Source organism: Dermacentor silvarum, chromosome 2 (genome assembly GCF_013339745.2).
Source record: "Dermacentor silvarum isolate Dsil-2018 chromosome 2, BIME_Dsil_1.4, whole genome shotgun sequence".
NCBI classification, from domain to species: domain Eukaryota; kingdom Metazoa; phylum Arthropoda; class Arachnida; order Ixodida; family Ixodidae; genus Dermacentor; species Dermacentor silvarum.
The window spans coordinates 131,613,935-131,630,032 of NC_051155.1; the positions used below are offsets into that span (position 1 = coordinate 131,613,935).

General features: G+C 47.5%; 1 protein-coding gene across 1 annotated transcript in view; it reads left to right on the forward strand.

The window, feature by feature from the left end:
- The first annotated feature begins 1,387 nt into the window (after positions 1-1,387).
- LOC119441776 (ras-related protein Rac1) overlaps positions 1,388-16,098 on the forward strand; it is a 50,867-nt gene continuing 36,156 nt past the window's right edge. Inside the window, exon 1 of the mRNA XM_037706384.2 lies at positions 1,388-2,096. The gene's annotated coding sequence lies outside the window, so the exon portion shown is untranslated. The remainder of the gene's footprint in view (positions 2,097-16,098) is intronic.

Consider the following 16,098-nt stretch of genomic DNA (forward strand, 5'->3'; position numbering starts at 1 on the left):
CTTACTTGTAGCAACTAGCAATGAGAAAGGCACACTCAGGTACAGTAATTTAGTGCAAGTCAAAGAAGGTGGTTGGCCCTAAGTTGAGCCATCAAGAAACCTACAATGGGTCATGCGAGGCATTACATTGGCCAGGTTGGCATCAATGGTCGGCCCTGCGATGGCAACCTAGTATTTGGCACACGTGAAACCGATTTCATTGCCCAGGCGCGGCCCTAGATAGTTTATCGAGCTTGACCCAACCAATCTGTGGTTAGGCATGGCCCACATGGTCAAGGTTGGGCCGGCCATGTCCTCCCTGGTGGAAAAGTAATCTGGTTACACGCATGTTTTGCCGTTTAGAGAACCAAATGTGACACCAAGGTGAAATTTGCATGAAAAGGATGCCTGTCATATTAGTTAGCATTTAAAATGTTGTGGCTTGTATAATTATAGGCGTTTCGATTTGCTAATGCCACTGCTCGAAAGGAACAGCTTCGTACGTTGGAAAATGGCGTTTATTATGCAAGGTCCAGCAGGTCTGCCATGTTTGTTATTTTGTTTTTCTTATTCTCTTTCTTTCTCATTGTCTCTCTCTCTCTCTCTCTCTCTCTCTCTCTCTCTGCCGCGCTCTCGTTTCTTCTTTTTTGTTTCCCTCTTATTTTCCAGTATCTCGCACAAGAGGGAGAGAAGAAAATGACGTCGTGAGAGTATAATGGACAACCCGTGTTGTAGCCGTGAAACTCCGCTGCAGAAGGTTAACAGCACACATATCCGTGTCTCGCTGACGTTCGTGTTTTTGTCAGTGTCACATTATAAGATGTATCGCTCATCTTGTCAAGACATCTTGTAGAAGGCAAATAGATGTATGGGTGGTTAGCGGGATTCGCTGTGGAAACAGCAGCCCACGAGTGTGGCACCTTCACAGCTCCAATCTCGCGGGGATCGTTGCGTCGTGTCATGCGCAGCAGGCGCTGATGAGGCCAAAGCAGTGCATCAATTAAGCGCGAATAATATGGACACCGAACCAGACGCTCAATCAGTATTCACTCATCCCGTTCATACCTGGCGCGCGTTCTCTTCCGTCTTGTATACTGGTTTCTTTGAGTGCTTGGGGGCTAGCTGCGTCTTCAGTCCGCCTCCAAGTCTAACGAAGTCGCGGGCAGAGGGCGGCACTCGCGCAGGAGATAGATGCGGCCTTCACGGCCAAAGAAAAGATACGAAAGAAACACTTGAAAACGCACTTTCACCCTTCTCTCTCGCACATCGCGCTAGGCGGCTCGGCCAACGCCTCGCTCAGCGGGCGACTCGCCCACGCGACGACTTTACTCGCGCGAGACAGAACCGAAACTCTCCGCATCGGCCACGCCACCGCCCATCACAACTCTCTCTCCCGAGCGGCTCTCCAGTCGGCACACTTGCCACTTCGCTGCCGCCGCCGCTGCCGCCACTTTTGAGCCGCACCCTAAAAGCAACGCAACGCGCGCGCGCGCGCCTGCCCGCGGAACCAGTGTCAATTAATTTCTCGCCCTTCTTTGTTTGTTTCGCGTGTCACTCCGCTCGGATCTTTTATCCACCACCTCCAACGTTTCTCTCTCTCTCTCTTTCTGTTGCTCTCCTTCCTCTCTTGACGCTCGGTCGGTTCACTTCCTGCGCTACGCCGCGCGCTTTCGCTCAAGTTCGCGCCCCCTCTCCCAACTGCCGTCACTCTGCTGCCCGAGCAGCAGCAGCAGCAGTCAGATATCCGGGAAATTACGAGATACGGAGCGCTCGTCGCCTGTTAGAACTGCTGCGGTTGTCCCGTCAACGAGGGAACTCGAGCGGCGATCGCGCTCGGCCGGCCGTGGAGTGTGTAAAAAACAAGTGTTGCGAACAGCGCTGCGGTTTCGAAAACTCGCGGCCGCCGACTGTCGTCAGTCGCTCATCGCTACGCGGGACGTCCGAGCGAGCTACTCCGCTGTGCGTTGGACGGTCCTTGCTTCGAGCTCGCGTCTCCTTTCTCTTCGTCATCATCATCGTCATCGCTGGAAGGAAGGAGAAGAAACACACCCACTTCCTACGCCACTTTTCGTCGTCGTCGTCGTCGACCCCGTGACGGAATGCCACTTTGAACGCAGGCAAGTGAATCTATATTACGCGATGCTCGCGTGCAACGTGCGCCCTCACTTTATTCAACTGCAGCGCCCGTTGAAAGTCACAAGTAGAAGCCTTCAACGTGCAGGCTTTCCAGTCTGCATGTTGGCGCGGTCAGTGGAAAGGTGACAGGGGCTGTAAAGAGTCGTCGTCGCGAATGTTTGCGCCTTGTTCTGACGTGTTGTCTCGCTCTTTGGGAGCCGCCGCCCGACGCGTGGGACGCCGGTGCATGCATTCCGGCGCTTGCGCCGTGTGCTTGCGGCCTAGTACGTGCCTGTTGGTGTCGCTCGCGCGGTTTGACAGCCGGCCGTCCGACCGAGCGGCTTTTTTTTTTTTTTTTTTTTTTTTTGCTGCAACAGTCACTGTCCATGCCTCCTCCGTTTACACCTTTGTCTTTCGATGACGATCGCGTCGCAGGTTCTTCTCCGCTATCGTGTTTCGATTATTGTGACTGGTGTGAGATGGTATAACAATGCCTTCTTCCACCCCATTCGCGTCTCGTTTGCGCTGAAGTTCTCCGGTTACAATGACGCGAACCTCTGCTGCTGCGACGACTCATTGGAAGTTCTATGGCAAACAATATGTATACATACGCCGTGAGATGACGTGGTTTCAGAACGGAAGTTGGAATAGTTTGACAACGCATGGGTAAACACTGAAACACGATTTCGCCGCTCACGTTACTCGCTTGAAACGACGCGCTCGCATGGTCACCTCCTCTCGACGCTTCGTAGAGAAATCGTTGCTTGGAACGACAACCCGAATCTCTGTCACTGCACAATTGGCAAAACCTTCTTGTAGAGCGGTTTTTCTATATTTTGTTTAATTGCGTAAGTTGTTTTTGATGTAAAGGTATATTCGATGATTCAACGTGGCTGTTGTTTAGCCTCGATTCTCTGTGACTTATGTCGCTGTCGTGACAAAACTCGCAGATCAAGTGATAAGCGAGAAAACAATAACGCAGCACCATGGCAACATATTGAGCAAATACCATTCCTATAGTGCTGGCTCGGCGTCCTAATTCTGTCGAATTATCTGCACAACTGGCAGACATGCATGTGCATTTCTCTTTGTGAGAGCTTTGAAAGCGCGCATGATCTCGTCTGCTGTCCTGGCTTGGTGCCATGTGCAGAGCAATCTGCCAGAGCGTTGATAGCCGGCGACTCGGGAGAGTTTGCTTGTGAAAGAGATCCGCGAGTGGATGCGTGCGGTGTATTTGGAATCCGATTACACGCATAGTGCGTGTCATTAATGCGAAGCATTCTTTGTCTACTTTAAGCACTTTGAATGCTCGCGGTTGTGATGCCGTCGTGGTCGTTTCTTTAACTAGATATATATCTGGATATGCATCACATGACATGACTGGCATGGCATCAGTGACATGCATGACATGACATGAATTGACATGCACGCATAACACGAGATTAATAACACCTGGTAACGCTTTGCAAAACCCCAAACGATGCTGGATAGCCAGCTACTTGCGAAATGCTTCGCATATAACATCGAATCCCACAGTGCATGGGACATGCATAATTTTTTTCGTGGACTTGCAGAGTCTGTAGCGTCTTATATACGCGTTTGAACAAGCGCATGGTACACATGATGCACCCACATGGGTGCAGCGCATTACACATGCGTGCGCATCTAAGCGCTAGGTTTTTATATTTCTCGTGCACGACGACGAAAAATATGGAAAGACAGTCAGCTGCATCATATTGCCCTTAGTACTAAGCCTTCAGGAATGCTGCCGGCCTTCGAAATTTGCAGTCAGCTTGTGTGTGTGCGTGCGTGTTGTGTTCGGGCGACGCGGATTATTATTATTATTATTATTATTATTATTATTATTATTATTATTATTATTATTATTATTATTATTATTATTATTATTATTATTATTATTCATTGTTTTTTACTGATATTCCCCTGCTGTATTTATTTTTCTATGTATACGTGCGCCAGCACCTAGACCTCACGGTTGTTCCTGGGCACGATAAGTAAATGATTTATTTATTTATTTATTTATTTATTTATTTATTTATTTATTTATTTATTTATTTATTTATTTATTTATTTATTTATTTATTATAGTAGCTCGTGGTAAGGTAAGGCTCACATTGACGCTCACACTTTGTGTTAAACCTATGCGCTTTTTGCTCGTCTTTTTGTTCGTCAGGCTTCGCCACAAAGCGTGAAAGCAAATACTCTTGTTGTAACTGTTGATATTTAAATTTCCGGCTTTGAAACTGGTGCGGATTATAACTAAAGTTCAAACATTACTTTTCATGAAACAAGTTCGCCTCAATTCGGTCGAATGTGTGACTGACCGTTCATGGCGCTGCTCTCATACTGCAGGCTCAGTCTTCGACAGCCATTGCCGCCTATTGCGCAATAACCTAGTTCATGTGATTCGAAGAGAAAGGGTAAAAAGGAAACATGAAACGTGATTACGATGGGCAGTACGTACGACAAACATGGAATAGTACGAGTAGAGGCACATCCATTGCTGAAGAAGTTACAGTAAGAGTTTAATTGATACGAGGGCGACATGCACTGCTTTGCTTACAGAAGCGAGAATAGCAAAAAAAAAAGGGTTAGGTCACTTTAATTGTGTTTAATTAAATCAAACAGCGAAACATACCCGCACTGCTTAGAGAGATAACGTAGAAAGGCTGGGTCACTTTGTTCTGACGCTCCGCCGGCGTCACTTTGCATCAATTTGCGGCGCATTTCGTTGGAAAGACGTCCTCGCCTAGCCTGACCTTTGTCAGCGCAGTTGGACGTTCCAATTGCGACAAAGCGCCCGACAGCCCGTATTTGCACCACTCTGCGGCGCGGCCCCGATCTCGCGCGTGCGTGCCTGTGTGTGTCGCTGCAGGTTTACCACGGGCAGGCAACGCTACGTATGCAGCGGATGTTTCGAGGAAGACATTATGTGTAACTCTTATATACGGTGCAGCATAAAAATAGACGAGTATAAGCCGAGTAAGCAGGGAGTCTCATGGAATGATTGCCAGCAGTCGACAAAGGAAGGGTTGGCGTCCTGCATTTTGGTGGTATACATTATTCGTGCTGTTATACACATAAGAAACTATGAAAAACTCGAGAGAGAGAGAGAGAGAGAGAGAAAGGTAAAGGAAAGACAGGGAGGTTAACCAGAGGTCATCTCCGGTTGGCTACCCTGTACCGGGGGAGGGGTAAAGGGATGCGAAAGAAGAGAGAGAGAAAAATAATTGAAAATAAAGAATAAACAAAAAAGGAAGGAAAGAAAAGAAAATCACACACGCACACAAAACAGAACTGTTTCTGTGGGCACTGTCATGAAGTCCGCGAAGGCGTTCTCGTGTTGCATAGTGTGAACGTTCCGTCCTAAGTAACACAATGCAGAGTCACAATTTGTCATTGAGTCCGGTGTCTTTCAAGTAACGCAGCAGTGCCTTCAGGGCGGCTCGCGCCGTTGTTTGTGTAGGCCAGTTTCCAAGGATGTTCTTTTCTGTTATTGGGCGTTTGTCCAGTTGATCTATCGTCGCTGAGAGAGCTGCTCTCTGCGGGTTGAAACGAGGGCACTCACAAAGAAGGTGTGCGATTGTTTCGTTGCACCCGCAGGATTCACAAAGTGGGCTTCTCTCTCACAAAGAGAGAGAGAGAGAAGAAAGTAAAGGCAGGAAAGGGTTAGCCAGATGCACTTCCGGTTTGCTACCCTGCACTGGGTAGCAAACCGAAGAAAGAGAGAAAGGACATTAATAAGATCACTAGTTGCGCACACGGAGCCTACTATATAAGCGGTCGCGGAGACCTGTGGACTCGAAGATTTGCAACAATAACGCTCTCGTTGATCTCGCTACTGTGACGCACATGACCATGCTATACGAGTATATGGATCATCCCTTTTCTGAAAAACGGCGGTCGTGAGTCCGCTCGGTTTGATGCTGCCCGATTAATCACCGATGAACCCTATACAAGTAATGTACGTGTTAGTTACCTTATTAATTAGGTTCCTCAGAGACGAATTACGAGCGCGGAATTGATTGCAGTTGGATCTCACAAGGCACGCGGTCGCTTGGTATAGTAATTCTGAGAGTTTAGGACCAACATCGAGACATTCGTCTCCGAGATATTGACACTAGATACACATTTTCTCTTCCACCTAGTCGTCACTCGGAATTCATGAGGAAAGTCAGCAGGATGGATTTGGCACGCCAATCGCCAGAAATTAATTTCAAATTAAGGCTTGTAGGGATATTGGTGGTGCGCTACAGAAGGGGGCGGAGTCAAATTCTTGAATATTTCTGAGATGATCCCTTTTGGCGTGCGCCCGTTAGCTAAAGGAGCGGCATAACCGGATGTGACTGAGAAAGTTGTTAGCGGACACGCTACTCGTGTAGTATTTGAAGGTCGGGTCGTTGTCTATAGTGCATCGGGGTCGCTAGACTTGACAGCCAATTAAAACTTCGTGACGTCAGAGGAGACGTCCTTGGCCGCAGCAAAACGTATGGCGTTGATGTTAACGTCGCGGGTCGCAGCAGGTATCGCCCAGGAAGTGATCGTTCCGGGATACGACCCTCGGTTTGTCAGCTCGTCCAATGCGCTCTAGATTACAAATGTCACAAGGCCCGCGCTCTCTGGGAGTGACCTCACGCGGGGAGGCCTGTATATATACGCCCCGCTCAGAACCATGCTTTGGAACAAATACGATAGCGCTAAACGTTGCGCCCGCTGTTTGTTTGATAACCGTTGAGGAACGGGAAGGTATATGATAAATTACAGCCGCTATCCCAATGCACAGACACAGCTGTATACTGTGTGCAATAAATAAATAAATAAAATGAGCCAATCAAATAAAAATAAAACTCACCAGAAAATTCTTTCTATATATGCATTAGGTTTTTTGTCGCCAGCACACTCCGTTGAAATGTATGGGTTTTTTCGGTCTTCCCGCGTGGCGTCACAGCTCAAAGGAAGCAAGCCTTATTCTTGAATATTATTACTATATTATTATTGGTGGTGGCGTGGAGCAGAGGTAGAATACCCGGCCTCAAATCTGAAGGTCGTAAGTTCGAATTCTACTCTAGTCCACTACATTTTCAGGCATGGAGTGGTGCCTGACACCGGCAAGAAAAATATATATATTGCCGAGAGCTAGTGAGGCTACACACTAGTTCAGGTGCAACCAAATTAGGAAGGCCCACTAAGCTTCATCAAAGTCACTGCCTCACCAGAACAGGAATTGGCCTCCCTGGTGCAGTATTCGACCACTACCTCCCTCATGACTCCGACAGTTAACTGACTAATTAACGTTAAGAGACAGGAAGAGAGCGGTGTGGAGCAGAGAACAAACGGGGATAGCCGATATTCTAGTTGACATTAAGCGGAATAACTGGAGCTGGGCAGGCCATGTAATGCGTAGGATGGATAACCGGTGGACCATTAGGGTTACAGAATGGATACCAAGAGAAGGGAAACGCAGTCGAGGTCGGCAGAAAACCAGATGGGGTGGTGAAGTTAGGAAATTTGCAGGCGCAAGTTGGAAAACGCTAGCGCAAGACAGGGGTAATTAGAGATCGCAGGGAGAGGCCTTCGTCCTGCAGTGGTCATAAAATATAGGCTGATGATTATTATTATTATTAGTGCTGACCGTATCCTGAAGAGTATGCATGAAGAGTGTCGCTTGCAATACCACTGCCTCCAGCAGTACGGACTAGTTTCGGTCCTTATAGGTCTTCCCACTTTTAATGGTTTGCTTTTGGAAACGGTTGTCACAAGTCATTTTTGGAACAGTGAGTCGAAACACAATTATGCAGCTCCGCGGCCATTGCGCAAGGTGCCCCGCTTCGTAGCACGACGCGCAGTACGACGAGATTCGGCAAGGCTATATATAGAAGATGTACGTGCTTATGTACCAAGAATATTCAGCGAGCTTCCATAAGTAGGTTTCTGTGTAACATCAAAGCGCAGCTTGAAAAATAATTGTAAATCCTGGTATTCTTACATTATTATTTATTTCTGCTTCGTATTGCTTATAAAGGGTGTTTCAGCGAACACTTTCGCAAATTTTTAAAGGTTGCCTGTGGGAGATAGCACAATTCTAGTCCGTGAGCTGGTCTACTCGGAGAGGCGGACATTACTTGCACCGTAAATTGAAATGTATATTCGACTAATTAACAAAAATTCACTATATAATTAAGTTTTTAATTAATGCCCTTATTGCCCATATTGCAAATTCACAAATTCTAGCCGTGGAGTTCGCAAGGCGGATCGGATCAACTTGGATCGAATTCTCAGGATGACATCAGTTTCGAGATATTAATTCCCGAACTTTGCGGAGAAATGCATTGTAGTATGCGTGCGCACAACGCTAGTGCCAGTAGCGCGGATAAGAAAAGGACGCTGTCGTGGCTCTCCAAGGAGGAACAGACGTGACAGGCAACGACAACAACGAGCCGATTGGGCGTGGCACTTGCGGTGTGTCCACTTCGCGCGGTCGTTTTTGCAGCCAAACGCCCTCCGCCTTTCAGGAGCCGCGCATGCTCCGACGATAGCAGGACAGCACGGCGGCGGCGACGGCGCCAACGGCGGGAATGCGCCTCGAGTGACCGTTTAATTCTTATCGCAATGAAAAAGAAATGAGAATGCAAACACGGCAGCTCGAAAGAAACTTGCCGCACTAAAATCAAAACGGAAGTCAGCCGTGCACATTTGCGAAGCAAACACATGATAATAGCGATATGTAAACAAACAATACAGTTAATGAAACATTACGCACCACGCATCATTTCAAGACACACACACACACACAAATGAAAGAGAAGGAAAGAAAGAAAACGATTCCGCTGGTGGAGAATATTATTTCAATTTCAATTCATTCATACATCTTCACAACATGTCTTCGTGATGTTACGAAAGGAGGCGAGCAATGGGTGTAATTCGTTTTACCCTGCAAATAACAGCGCATGGCACGTCGAAGCTGTAGCAATACTACGTCACCCATACGTCAGACTCAATTTTCCAACTTGTCTTCGTGACTCGGAAATTATTTTCCCCTTCGGTTTACATTTATTTGTCTCCACACCCCAGCGGCTTTCCCGCGTTGTACGGTTTTAGACTTCCAAGAGCGTAAAAATGAGCAGGCCGCGACTTGTCTGGAGCGTGTTCGCGTTGGCCCTAAACACGCGTACGAGCGCGATAAATTTTCTCTGTGCGCGTTTGTGTGTGCGTATAGATAACGAGACGGCGGCGGGTGTGGTCCTCGGTCGCTGTGCCCGGAATCCGAAGGGCGGGGACATGGCAGCCTATAGCGTATACGCCACAGCTGGCTGAGTACACGGGGCGTCTATGTTCTGGGTCTCTTCGCTTGTTCGTGCGTGGGTGTAATATACTGAGTGAGTACTACACACGGCGGAATCCTCCACCCATCCCCGAAAGGGTTGCGACCCTGTCTCCGCTGCGTCTTCAAGACCGCCATTCTCACGGCTGCATGGTGTCTTTCTTGTCTATGCTTGTGATCCAGCAAATAAGCAGTCCTGTGTAGCTAAACAGCTCTCTCTCTCTCTCTCTTTCTCGTTCTCTCTCAGAATTCAAAAAGTTGTAATGGCGCGATGGTCTGCCTGGCCGAAATGTATGGGTGCAGTCACGGTCCTACTTAACCCGAACGCCTGTTTCGCGTGCTGCGGTATTGCAGAACGTTTTTCGCAGCTGGGAACTCTTAGTGGAAAACACGCACGCACGCACGCACGCACGCACGCACGCAGACACACACACACACACACACACACACACACACACACACACACACACACACACACACACACACACACACACACACACACACACACACACACGCACACGTGCACAATCAATGGATAAAATAAAATATATATATATAATCGCTTGCTGTTGCGATCCTCTCGAGTACCGTAAAACGGTGTTCTTTAATTATTCGTCTATATCTCTCCATTGCAAACCGCCGAACGTAGATTTTACAAAACTCTGTGTGTACAAGAAAACGACGGTCGCGTACGCAGAAGACAACGGACCGGCTGTTACGTGGTCTAATGAAGCGGTGTGGTCCGATGAAAGGCTTCCATTGTGTCCGCTTTGTGCGTGACGCTGTGGTACACTTTTGCATACATTGAAACGGGGCCAATTTTACTTGACATGGCCGGCGTGAGTGGCGTATTTTGTTGCGTTTATACTTGCATTGTTAACCTAAGCAATCGTCTGATGCTATCATGCCTAAAGTTACAGGCCTCCGGAGCGCAAAACAAGAAAAAAAAGAAAACGAAGTCATACGAAGTTTCCTGATTACGATAACAAGCACATAGTGCAGTCACAGTTGCTGTCGCTTGACTGACATACAGTCAGTCATGAAGATACGCAGCAGGATTTCTTGAATAATTTGAGTGCATTAACAAAGAAAGCGCCTGTGGCAGGTGACGCAGTTACACCTCTGCAACTGCATGGGTTACTGGAAAGGTGACCGCTACCTTGCAAGGCAGTTTACAACGTCAAATTACCTAGTTAACAGAATTTATTTATTCAGCGTTTTCAAAACCGAGTCGTGGTTTTTGTTTATTCGCAGAATTAAAGCGTATTAGTTCTGAGAATGTTCCATCGTCATCATTATCGGTATACTCGAGTCCACCGTATAGGGTCATATTTGTCCTATGTCAACCATTATGCATTCAACTTGTTACATGTCGTCTCCTCATATATTTCGCACCACCCTCAACAGCGTTTTCCTTCCTTCGGCAGCGATTTTGTTACCCTGAAGGTCTCAGACGTATACACAAAGAATAAGGTAATGTTCAATTGCTAGGTAAGGGTACAAAGGAGCTCGTGATTGCTTCTGGTTAGGGGTGTGCGAAGAGTGATTTTTGAGACCGGATCGAATGCGAATCGAATTGTGCCAAAAGCGAATCGGGTCGAATATCCGAATACTTTTCGAATAGTTTTCGAATAATGCATACCCGTTATCTCAATTAATATAAAGAGATGTTGACGTCCCAGTACTCCTAAAGTTAGCAAGTTTGTGTCATTGCATAGTACCTTGTGAAGCGTTGTTCATTAAGAGCACAAATGGGGCACTACGAGCAAATAAGTAGTTTCTTCGCATGCACAGGCCCTTCAGAGAATTCGGATGATCGCTGTACAGTACGGACGGTAAAGTATGGCTACCTAACTGATGTCACCTGCTTCAGCTTCAGTACGCAAGTTTTTTATGTTTATTGTCTATATTATGCCCGCGGAGATGAATATTTACCGTACTTTGCTCCAACTTTATGTATCTTTGGGTTAAGTTGAGATGTCCTATTCGATAAGTATTCGAAATATATTCCCATTTACGAATAGTGATTCGAAGACCGAGTTGAATAGGACACTATTCGATTCCTTATTCGAGAGCTTCGATTATTCGCGCACCCCTATTTTTGGTCATTATGAGCCTCTTGGAACAGCGAATAAAAATGTGCTGGCGAAAGCAGACAATTTAGGTCAGAAACAGTGGCTCGCAGTGTGTGTGTGTGTGTGTGTGTGTGTGTGTGTGTGTGTGTGTGTGTGTGTGTGTGTGGTGTGTGTGTGTGTGTGTGTGTGTGTGTGTGTGTGTGTGTGTGTTGTGTGTGTGTGTGTGTGTGTGTGTGTGTGTGTGTGTGTGCGCGCACTTGCACGTGATCGGCAGAAGCACGGAAGAGAAGCGAAGATAGTCTTGTCTCCCGACATGTTTCGTAGTTTAAACCTACTGTACACACATGGAATGAACAGAGAACATATCGCGTTCAGGTCATATCACTTTATTTCATCTATCACGAGGTTCCTAGCTGTCGCCATGAAGCCCCTTTCTTTTTTCGCTTTTTGAGCCAATTTGCCTCATCTACACTGACCAAGAATAGTGCCTCAGAGAAAGTGTGTATTACATACATACATACATACATACATACATACATACATACATACATACATACATACATCATACATACATACATACATACATACATACATACATACATACATACATACATACATACATACATACATACATACATACATACATACATACTACATACATACATACATACATACATACATACATACATACATCCATACATACATCACATACATACCTACATACATACATACATACATACATACATACATACATACATACATACATACATACATACATACATACATACATACATACATGCATGCATGCATGCATGCATGCATGCATAATTCCTTCGCCTCTGTGATCATGGTCTTACCCTTTTTCACTAGGAGAGCGCAGGACTGGGCGCTTGATTGGCTCGCCGAACTCCGCAGTATCGCAGGACTCCCTTCATATGAGGCTCGTGTAACGAAAAACAATCCAGATATATTAAACACTTGCGCCGTTGCGCGGTAATGAACGTAGTTGTATGTACACAACTGAGACGGACCTCTTCCGCACCCAAATCAAACGGAAGGTTGTGACAGATAAGCACAGTCGAGGTCGTCTAGTCTTATGCTTTTGAACGCATCAGAAGGGAACAATGCGGCAATGCACACGGGCTTCTGAAATGCACATGGCCTCCGCTTGTCCCTCATCATCACCATCATCATCAGCCTGTATTCATGTCCACTGCAGGACGACGGCCTCTCCCTGCGATCTCCAATTACCCCTGTCTTTGCGCTAGCTGATTCCAAATTCGGCCTGCAAGTTTCCTAGCTTGTCGCTTATATGGCACAGTAAATCTAGAAAGCCGGAACGTTCTGTATATGTATACATATAATCATTTAGAAGAAGATTTATCTCGCATTCGCGAAAGCCATCTGTGACGCGTAGCGATGCCCAATAACATGAAGGCGCCCTGCTCATTACTCCTCTCAATACAGACTCATTAAACTCAGGTTTGCTGTTCGGTGAGAGTGTACCACGTACATGGCGCCGAGTAAGAATCAAAATCGGTTTTATTGTGACGATTGGAAAGAGAGAGAGAGAGAGAGCAAGGAGAGGAAAGGCAGAGAGGTCAACCAGAAGAGCATCCGGTTTGCTACCCTGCACTAGGGGTAAGGGAAAGGGGGAATAGAAATAGAAAAAATATAGGACGTTCATATACAGGAGGAGGTCCCGAAGTCAAAGACTGCTATGGGGGACCTCCTTTTCAAACTAAACATAATAAAGTTTGAAGTAAATAAACATGATGAAGCGAACACGTGGGAGAGGTGGGGAGGAGGTTCTCCAATACTGTTTATTTTCGATGATCTGACGAGAACAACCACCATGTCCAGCACGACTCCGCGAGTAGATACTATTTTTTTTCCACTTCGAGTACCGTACTGTATTACCTTCACTAATGATATTATCTCTCCTAAGCTGCGGCAGGGCTTAAAAGAGAGATAGAGCGAGGGGGGGGGGGGGGGGGGGGAATGAGAAGCACGACGGACACGTAGGTGCACAGATGAAAGCTCGGTCCATAGTGTCAAAAGGCAAGCAACCACGCAGGCCATTAGATGCCGTGCAGCAAGCGCCACGGCGTCTTTTGCCCTTTAATCAACCTATTGGGAATCCGAATCGTTAATGTTTTCGTTACGCTGTGCAGTTAGCAATTAGTGCGGGCGCTTCGAGGCTGCGAAATGTATTCAAAGCTCTAATTGTTTCATACATGACGAAACCATATACCTTGCTCTTGTATATAGTTTCGAAGTATAGCCCACGGTGGCCTCGATACGTCATCGAAAGCCACAGCGGGGCTGCTCACTCTGTTGTTGCGCGTACGCGCGTTCTAAACAAAGGAAGCGCGTGGTCTTATACAGCACGTGCTCTGGCTTTCTATACTTTTTTTTTTTTGTGTGCCCTGCACGATAACAATGATCGTGACATCACATCGACGTACGGTACGTGGCGCAGTCTGGGAGAAAGAAACGGCTCTTCTCCATTTCTTCTAGAAGAGGTCGAGAGAGTTCCCTAAGTGTCCGCCCCAAGGCCGGCGCGGCGTATGCATTTAAAGTTGCGCGGGAGGGGTAATAATTGCGGTCCCCGGCATAATAACGAATGCCCGCTTCCACCGCAGTTGGCAGCACACAAAGGCGGACGGAAGAGAGGAAGATCGACCTCGGGGGTCGGCCGGCTGCCCTAGCGCTATGAATGGCATCGGATGTTTAAAAGGCCCTTCTCCCGGCTACACAAGGGTGATGTTGCAGGGCGGGGAGCGCGCGCTGTGTCCGCGTCGCTCTGGCGGGTCCGGGCGTGTATGCGGGGCGGCCGGAAACGCGATATATATCTGATGTACTACGTACTCGCGTCGTTCCTTCTTCTGCTGCTATCTCTTTTCCGGGCGCGGCTGTGTGACGTCGTCGTCGTCCGGTCGAAGGGAGTCTCTCTCGTCTAGCGATCGCCGCGCCGTCTGGATTTCACTCGAGGCGCGCAACGTGCGTACTTACGTCTGTTTTCTGCGGCCGCTTCCTCGGCGGGCAACTTCTGTGCCCTCCCCGCTTTTTGGAGCCGCCAGCGCGATGATGCGATGTAACAGGTCGTCGCAGTGCAAACAGCGGATACTCGGATGATATCTGTCTCACTGCGGGCGCAGATTATTCGCCCGTTCCCGACGACGTCCGCTTTTATGCCGTCGTAATCCCGCCTCGCACTAATACGGTGCAGTGTTGAGGAACCGTGGTTGATAGGAACCGAAAATTGCATACCTGCAGGGTTAGAAGCGTTCGGAGTTGTTGAGCTTGGATATCGCGATCGTCTCAGTATTCCGCGAACGCTTATTAAAGTCACGCAGTCGATCTTACGCAGCTGTCTCGGCGCCTGAGTGAATGACGGCTGCTCCAGCTTCCACGGCGATGCACGGTTTTAACGAGGCGTTGCGACAGTTCCCGTCGACAACTGCTCGCTCGTTTGCCCGCTCTGGTATACGCCTCGCCCCCATGGCGCCCTGAAACGCAACGGGCGCGGAGATGCCTGACTGTGATGCAACTCGACGCGCCAGCCGTCTTGACGGGCGACCGTTGTGTGGTGGTCGATCGGTGGAGTGCACGCAAGTCCTCGAGCAGAACACCGTCCTCTACAGTACTTCCTGCTGTGGCCGCCGAAAGACGTGCACAGATACCTCCGCTCTCGGAGACTGTGTTTAGCGCACGAGAACCGTGCGCAAATTACCAAGCACCACAACGGCGTGACAGCGCAAATACAAACGTTCAACAAAGATGTTCCGAGTTTAAGCACGGCCAAGTTTGGAGCGCTTCAGTTTATAGTTATCTTCGTTTCATGTAGTGCTTTGGTTTTTGTTTGTTTGTTTGTTTTTGGTTTGGTTTGGTTTGGTTTTACTAGGAAGGTCTGCCATTTTGGTTATTAATTTGCTTGATAAATTTATTCCCAGCAAGTCCCCGTCACAGCCTTACAATGTTAAACTTAATTCCGTCTGAAGTTCCAACGTTTAGTTAGGTTACGTTTTAAAATGTTAAGAAAACAGATCAAGCTTTACCGCCACGTAAATATATATATATAAGAAACGCGATATATACACGTATAGTGCAGTGACTTGGCGCGTTTAGCTCCTACCTGTACATTAGCGAGGGGCGCGAATTCGAATCCCAGTGATGCTGCGTAAAAGTTTAACGTTCTATGCCCTACGACAGGGTGAAGTTGACGCGACCTAACAAAGACAATAACAACGACGATCGTCGCTGGAGTAGCAGACAGGATGGGCATAGCAAACCAAATTACGGGTGCTGAATTAAGTGCTGCCGCAGAAAAAGATATAGAAGTAAGACCGTACGAAAAGAAAGTTTGGAAAGAGAGAATTATCTTTCCGGAGCCAGCGGGGACCTGTCTGACGTTCACCACTGCAGAGAAACAATCGAACGAGGAAGTGTCCGTCGCATCCTCTTCACAATACAAGCAAAGGTCGGTGAAAGTGACGAGTGATTGCCAAATGGCTGTCGAGTGGGTAAGCAGGTGATCGCATATAGAAGCGAATAGCCGAAATAAGTGCATGAATGAGTCATTGA